The sequence below is a fragment of the Tamandua tetradactyla genome, chromosome 17 (genome assembly GCF_023851605.1).
Source record: "Tamandua tetradactyla isolate mTamTet1 chromosome 17, mTamTet1.pri, whole genome shotgun sequence".
NCBI lineage: Eukaryota > Metazoa > Chordata > Mammalia > Pilosa > Myrmecophagidae > Tamandua > Tamandua tetradactyla.
The window spans coordinates 33,010,931-33,019,239 of NC_135343.1; the positions used below are offsets into that span (position 1 = coordinate 33,010,931).

At 41.1% G+C, this 8,309-nt stretch overlaps 1 long non-coding RNA gene across 1 annotated transcript; it reads left to right on the forward strand.

The window, feature by feature from the left end:
• The first annotated feature begins 671 nt into the window (after positions 1–671).
• LOC143661552 (uncharacterized) lies at positions 672–6,803 on the forward strand. The gene is made up of 4 exons (XR_013164688.1): positions 672–1,023; positions 2,252–2,346; positions 2,734–2,900; positions 6,379–6,803. It is a non-coding gene; the product is annotated as an uncharacterized LOC143661552 (long non-coding RNA).
• Positions 6,804–8,309: the final 1,506 nt, after the last annotated feature.

The following is an 8,309-nucleotide window of genomic DNA, read 5'->3' on the forward strand; positions in this document are numbered from 1 at the left end:
CTAGACACTTAGCACTAATGACTATGTGTCTTACTATGCAGTCAATAAAGTGTCCCCATCGGCATATCAGTAAATATGACCATCTTCAAACACATTTCAGCGTAGAAACTCTATGTGGGTGGTGCCTGGTTTGCCTTTTTCACGCTGGCATTCAATAAATATTTGTGGGTTAAATAACTCGAACAAAGAGAAAGCACGACCTCCAGATATGCCTTTCTTCTGCCTCGCTAACAGACACCAGGTTGCTTCCTGGACAGTCAACCCATCTCCTTCTCCACTGTGGACCTTGGAGAAGGTGCCTTCCTTTGCCTACTGCTCCATGCTGTCACTGGCTGATAAAAAGCAAGACACAGAGCAAAAGCAAGATGCACAAAATTGCCTTAGTAACAAGTTCTAGGTCACTGGGTCTTCCAGCACGGTCAAACACGCTTCCATTTTGAGCACATTTTTCACCCTCCCAAGTCAAAGCAGCCAAACAAATGACCACAGGTCCAGAAACAAAAGGTCAGGTCAGTCAATAACAAGCAGTTAAGGGTCTCACTTAGAAACTGGCTGGGTGGGTCACAGAACTGGCAGGGTTCTCACTCGGGCTACTGAAGATCAACGCCAGCACATGTATTATGAGGTCACATTGATTGTAGTTGGAAAGATGTGTGAGCAGAAAGGTCATGGGTGAAGTCCAGAGAGAGTCAGATGCTGGGCCTTCTAGAGACCTCACAGCCTGGGTGGCCTTGATGAACATATCTGTCTAGTGTCAGGTCCTTAACCTTACAATATTAGAAAACGGACTTGATTGACAAATCCAGATATGATCAGACTTTCAGTGGTGAACTCCAGCGAACTAAACTCACCAGACAGTGAAGTATAAATCAGAAGACCAGTTTGTTCTTTTCATATGGGTGATTCCGTCCAGAAAGTTCTGGACCCCCAACCTACACTCCACGCTTTCCCCGGGTCATGCTACCTGGGAGGCTGAATTTATAATCTGTAAATTACATGGTAATAGAGAAGAAGAGAAAAGAGGTGAGAGGTCATGAGTCTTATTTTGTCCATAGGAGATAATTCTTCTCAAGGAATAAAATGCCTTTTCCCACCCTTCTCTGCAGGTATTCCTTGGCTAAGTTTTCTGAACTCCTTCTTTCTATGACTCCCCCCACTATCTACATGTTTTTTAACAGATTTATTGAGATATAATTCACATTCCACAAAGTTCTCCCTTTTAAAATGTACAGCTTAATGGTTTTTTTTAGTATATTCAGAATCATGCAACTATCACGGCAACAAATTCTAGAACATTTTCAGCACCTCAAAAAGAAATCCCATACCTTTTAGCTATCAGTCCCCCGATTCTCCTATCTTCCCCCAGCCCTAACCAACAGCAATATTTGCCTATTCTGAACATTTCATATAAATGGAATCATACAATATGTGGTCTTTTGTTACTTTTTTTTTCACTTAGCATTATGTTTACAAGATTGTAGCATATATTAGTACTTCATTCCTTTCTATGGCCAAAATAATCATTGTATTTTGCTTATCCATTCTTCAGATGATGGTCATTTGGGTTGTTCCCAACTTTTGCTTTTGGCTGTTATGAATAATGTGGCTACGAAAATTCATATGCAAGTCTTTGTATGGACCTAAGTTTTCTTTTCTCTTGTATATATACCTAGGAGTGAAATGACTGGGTCAAATGGCAACTCTATGTTTAACTTTTTGAGGAACTGCAAGACTATCTTCCAAAGTAGCCCTAATTTACATTCCCACTAGCAGTTTTCAAGGGTTCTGATTTCTCCACATCCTCACCAACATTTGCTATTATCTGACTTTTTTATTTTAGCTATCCTGCTGAGTATGAAATAGTATCTTATGGTTCTGATTTGCATGTACCTGCTGTTGAGCATCTTTGCATGTGCTTATTGGCCACCGTGTATCTTCTTTGGATAAATATCTACTTACATCCTTTGCCTATTGTTTAATTGGGTTGTCTTTTTATTATTGAGTTGTAAGAGTTTTTTTATATATACATATATTCTAAATACAAGTCCCTTATCAGAGATCCACTCTTTTTCACACATGTTGATGCCACTGACTAAAATATTAAGGCATTCAGTATCCTTTTTCCTTACATTGTATTTCTTTGGGTTTGAAATTCAAGATATTTTTATAGTTTATCATTTCCTAAATTTAGGTAATCCTATAAACAATATGAATATGTGTTTCTTTTTTTCCCTTCTATACCCCAAATCAGGAATTGAAACAGTGGTGCATCTTACAACCGATGATGACTTACTAAAGGGCATCTCAAGGTCACCTCTACATAGCTATGATTATGCAGCAGAAGAGGTAAGAAGTGATGAGAAGAATTTTAACAACTAGAGAAGGCCTAGTTTTCAGATGTGGAGTTGGGACTGTTAGATGTGAGGTGTGGGAAATATTTCTGAATATAAGGGGTTGGAATCTAAATGCTTTCCTTGTCAAGCACAGGAGGCCCAATTAGGTGCCCAACTACCAAGCGTTCACCAAGAGACTGGTGGCTCTTACAGTCCTAATTGACCAGAAATCAAACCACATGGTGTTACCAAGAGATTAGAGGCTCTGGGGTTTGTTTCAGCTTCCTCTTCTGCAAGGGAGGAGAACAGAGAGGGTTCCTTGTAAACGAAATGACAGAACTGGCAGGCCACATTAAAGAGCTGTAGTCAATAGCACAAGATGGGTTGTCATCTTTTTTAGGCTCTTCTGGGTATAAGGTCTAAAAAGTCCCACCCCAACGGAGATCAGCCACACAAGGTTTGGAAGGTTGTCACTGTGGAGAGATGGTGGGGACTCAACAGCCCTCAGGGCAGAGGCAACTCTCCATCCCATGCTCCTACGAGGGACAGAGGATCTCCTGTGGCTCGGTAAGCATAGTAATAGGTGGCATTTATTCAGGACTGGCTATGAGCCAGGAACCATTCTAATTACTTTATGAGTAATTAGGTCATTTAGTCCTCACAACAACTCATGAGGTAGACACTTTCATTATCCCCATTTTATAGATGAGGACCTCAAGGCGCTGTGTAGTTAAGGAACCTATACAAGGTCACATCACAAGGAAGCAATAGAGTCAAGATTCAAACCCAAGCAGTCTGGCTCCAGAGTCCACGCTCTTAACCCCCCAGCTTTGTTTTACTTTGTTCCGGGGTCACAAACCAAACCGCTGTTCACAAACAACTGTCTAAAAATGTAGGTGACAAGGGACTGGGTGGGAAATGTAAATGAATCTATATTTGTCCTGATCTCAGATTCTTACATCTGGGCCGGTCCTTAAAGGTCTAGTCCAGTAGTTCTCACAGTGCAGTCTGCAGACGCCTGGGGTCTCCAGGACCTTTCAGGTACATCTGAGAGATCAAAGCTGATTTCATAATAATACTAAGACATGATTTGTCGTTTTCACTGTGATCACGCTTGCACTTGGTCCTTCACATGGATCACAACAGAAGCACCAGACTGTGCTTGTGGTTATTGTCTTCTTCACAGCTACGTAGTAGTGGTAAAAAAGAAAGGAAGGAAAAGAAGGAAGGAAGCCAATGTCACTTAAGAATAAAAATTATTAATTAAAAAACTCAACCTTGAATTAATATTCCAGGGGACCAAATGGGAAGCACACAAAAAGTACATTTGCTGCATTCCTCATAGTACAAGGATCCTGAACAAAAGCCTTTGTGTAATTGGGCAGTTGTAAACTAAGCCAGTGGAGTTTTTTTCATGCCACATCATTTTCACTTGAAAGAACAACCGGTTTTTCCTACCTAAGTATCAGGCAGACATTTTCTCAAAAATGGCTACTTGAGCCTGTTACTTCAAGGAAAACAATTAATAGTGGTTGTTGCCAATAATAAAACCCACACTTTCACATAAAAGTTCAAAGTTTGGAAGTCATGTACCAGCCACAGTGAGCCTGTATTTCCCAAAGCTTAAAGACTTTTCTGATGAGATTTGTGGTGATAGTAATACATTTGGTTTTCTAATGTTGTGCATTTGATGTTGTATCATGGAATGTGTCAACAATGGAAAGATCTGCATAACTTGGTGAACCAATATTTTCCAAATAATGAACACATGTTATAAAATCATGCATGAATAAAATATCCATCCAAATTAGAAGAAAAGCTGATGGATTTTCATGTAACAGAGTCTCAAAAGTTCATTGATATTGTTTCAGATATTGCATGATCTTGTCGAAATTTGGTATATTATCAAAAAGAATCTACAATTATCTGAAAAGGCTGTTAAGAGTCTATAAAGCTGGATTTTCTTCATATTATTCAACAAAACAATGTATCCTGACAAATTGAATGCAGAAGCAGCTTGGAGAATCCAGATGTCTTCTGCCAAAACAGACATTAAAGACATTTGCAAACATGTAAAACAATGCCACTCTTCTCAATAACTTTTTTACTTTGAAAAATACTTATTTCTGAAAAATTGTTATTTATGCAATTTATGCAATATTTTTATAAGCAGTATGTGATGCTTATTTTAAATGAATTAATAACTATTTTTAAATTTATGTTTTAATTCCTGATATAATAAATAACAACAAAAAATAACTCACATAAATAAAAGCGCTTTGGAATCTTTAATAATTTTTAAGGGTCCTGAGACCAAAGAATTGGAAAAATTCCTGATCTAGTTCAACATTTACCAATCATGTTCCAGAAGTTACTCGGTGTTCTTCAGATGAAAGGTTCCATAACCAAAAATAAGCTTGAAAATCTGATGGTATACAGCTTTCCCAAGTCTATTTGATTTCCAATTCTTCATTCACAAAATGTCTATTGACATTTTGAAGAACCAGTTTTCCTTGGGCCTCATTTTAAGAAATGCTGATCTAATACTGCCTCCTCTCTTTGCACAGGGAATTGAGTCTCAAAGAAGTAAAGTGATGTGCCATAAATTACACTACTGATGAGTAGCAAAACTGGGATTAGGACTCAGATGTTCAGACTGCTAATCTAGCACTCTTTCATCCCCTACAAACCTGATGCCTCTACACAAGCACACGCACAATCTTTGCTGGAAGATATTACAGCATGAACTTTTTATTTGCACCAACTAGAGCTTCTATTCTGTTGCTTCTGAAAGAGAATCCTATAAAATGCAGCAGAATGTAGATTCCAAAACCTGCAGTGATTACTTTTTATGGGAAGGGGGATTATCTCTGCAATCCAATTTAGACAGCAAGCTTGAAAAGCACAGGTTTGAGATTAGTTTTGGGTGGGGGGGCAGGAGTTGGGACAAGGCGTTCATTCAAATGAACAGTTTCACAAACCTCTAAAGTACACTTACACCTTCCTAAATCATAATTACTAATTTGCAATATGAACCAGTTGCCTTTGAAAAGAACATTACAGTCATGCAATTTTTTTTTTTTTTTTTTTTTTTTTTTGGTGTATGGTCTGGGAATCAAACACCCCATCTCCCACGTGGAAGGCGAGCATTCTATCACTGAACCACCCGTGCACCACAAATATTTTAATTTTTAGAGCACTTCCTTATGAATATCTCACTTTCCTTTGAGAACTGTGTCATAACTCGCTACATTTCCTTCTTCCTATTGGCTCTCCAAAAACTTTGTACCAGTTTATGTACTCATCCAGATAACCAGATCAACATTATGTCCCACAAATGATTCTCAAGGACCTGGAGAAGGGGGATCATTTATGTCACATGGTATCAGCGAAATAATCCTTCACCTCTCTGTGGCTCATTTTGTCATCTGTTGAGCCAAAATGAAATTACCCACTATTACCAAATTCCTGTAACCATTTTCTTAGGTCTCCGGACAACTTCCAAAGCTTGTGATTGTAGTTGCTCAGAAGAAAGATGATCACCAGATTGGTATTCTACCTTTCTTTTCAGTTCCTTCTATGCTAATATGATCAACAATTATGCAGAAGGCAATAATATTAAACTGCTTTTCTACCCTGAAGGAAATCCTTAAGTGCTCAAGATAGCTTGCATTTTTTTTCTGAGTATATTCTGAAATCTCTGAAGATTTTATTCATGCAAGGTAAGTCTGACCTTCAACTAAACTCAAATCTATAATTTAAAGTGGACTCTTTGACTCAAAATCCTCTCCATTTCAATGCCAAATGGATCATCAGCTGCTCTCCAAGTAATATTCGCTCCAAAGGAAGGTTCCAGCTACTGATCGACACACATTTTTGCATTTCCACTCACAGACTTATGCTCTCCAATATGTGACTGTAGCTTAATTGACGGAGGAATGCAAAAAAGAGATTCGCCGGCGTCTGACCACTGTCGACTCATTGACTTCCCTCAGAGAATTCTTTCACTTGTCTTTTACATTTTCCTTTCTTGTCAAAATTGCAGGTGCAGATAAATGCTGGAATCTTATTTCAATCAGAAAGTGCCAAGAACAAGAAAAGATGGAGAATTTTGATTGTTGTTGAGGACAGAGCCTCAAACAGCTGGAGGCCTTCCATTCGCTTTTCGTTTCCATCCATCTAAGAAAAAAATGCACTAAGGATTTCTCTCAATTTGTGCGGAGGGATGAGGAAATTCACACTGAAATGAAGAACTGTGCTCCCAAAATAGCGTTAACCCAGAACGGCACTGCTGGGGGAATTAATAGGAAACCTTCACTGTGGTGGATCCAACCTTAGGTAAAAGTCAAGGGGCGTCTGGGGAGGGATTCTCGGCGGGATGGTTAGCTGACCATATGCTTTTGGAGCCTCCAGTTTTAAGGAGCCTTGAAGCCAGCTTAAGGATTTTCACCTCAGCCAGATTTTCTTTCTTTAGACCAAACAAATGTATGTTTCAAACAATTTCTGAATGAACCCAGAAATGATTATGGAAAGGGGTGGGGGGACCCTGACTTAATTATCACTCAGAACATTCCCCCCCCCCCGCCCCGCCTGGGGTGGGTGAAATGATGTGTCCTGAGCCCACAAAGCACCTATCCAGTATATTGCTAATGCACTGGCTACTCGGATTTGAAGGATTCTGTTTCTGGCCTGTCTCCCCACTAGCCTGGACCCAGGCCCTCAGAGTCAGGATTTGTATTTGATGATTTCTGTATCTCCATTCTCAGCCCCGTGCCTGGCAAACTAGACATTTTCAAAAATGAACTGAATATTTGTTGGTGTATGTAGACCCCAGAGTCTACATTTTAGTCCTTCTCCATCTCTGGGCCTTATTTTCCTCCCCAGCCACGTCATTTCCCCCTCAGTTCTTCAGTTTAGACCTGCACTGTCCAGTACAGTCGCCACCGGTCACTTGCAGTTACTGAACACTTGAAGTGCAGCTGGTCCGAATTGAGATGTGCTGCAAGTGTAAAACACACACCGGATCAAAGTCAGTACAAAAAAAAAAAAGTAAACTATCGCAATAATAATTTTTATATTGATTATATGTTGAAATGATGATGTTTTGGATATATTTGGTTAAATAAACTTTATTACTAAAATTCATTTCACCTCTTTTTACATTTCTTTAAAGCAGCTCCTGGTCCATGTGGCTTGCGTTACGGTTTCTATTGGGCAGCACTGGCTCAGCCCTTACCTGGCTCCCATTCACACCGGGCGGGAAGCTACTGTGGTCCCATTGACATGACTACCATAGAGTCGAGCCAGACTGAGGTCCGCAAACAGCTCCAGAAAGTTCCAAAAGCAGGGAGCCAAGGCCACTCGGCACCGTGCCTCCGCCTTGCCGAGCCCCCCCACGCCCGCAGCAGGTCCCCGCGGCAGGTCGGACTTTGCTGCCCTCTGCCGGCAGCACCCCAGTCCCCGCAGAGTCCCGGGGCGCCAAGCGCCTCGACGCCGGCCTCTCCCGCCCCACCCCCGCAGCCGTTTGGGCGCTTCTGCTCCGCTTCCCACTTTCCTGTCCTTAGAATTCTATTTTTAAGAGTGGGAGTGGGAAGGAAAAGGGACACTGCATCTTTTCAAAGGGGATGATGTGTTCTGGAGAAAGCGGTTTCCTTTTAAGATCGCTGTGTGTTTCCTTCAAAAGGATGAAAAGGTGCCTTGGAGTGTTTCTCACATTTCCCTAATGACAAGGACCACCTGGGGCATTTATAAAAGATTCAGAGTACCAGGCCTCTCCTGGAAGTTCTGGGTCAGTAGGCTAGGCTTGGAAGCCCGGGGAACCGTTTTGAATCAGCAGCCGGGGTGATTCTTGTCCCCAGGAAGCTTGAGAAATAGGGCTGTGTCGCAGCGCTCCCCTGGCCTGCAGGTGCACACTCACCACCCGGGGCGCCTGTTAAAGGCAGATTCTGATTCCGTAGGTCCTAGTGGGGCCGGAGA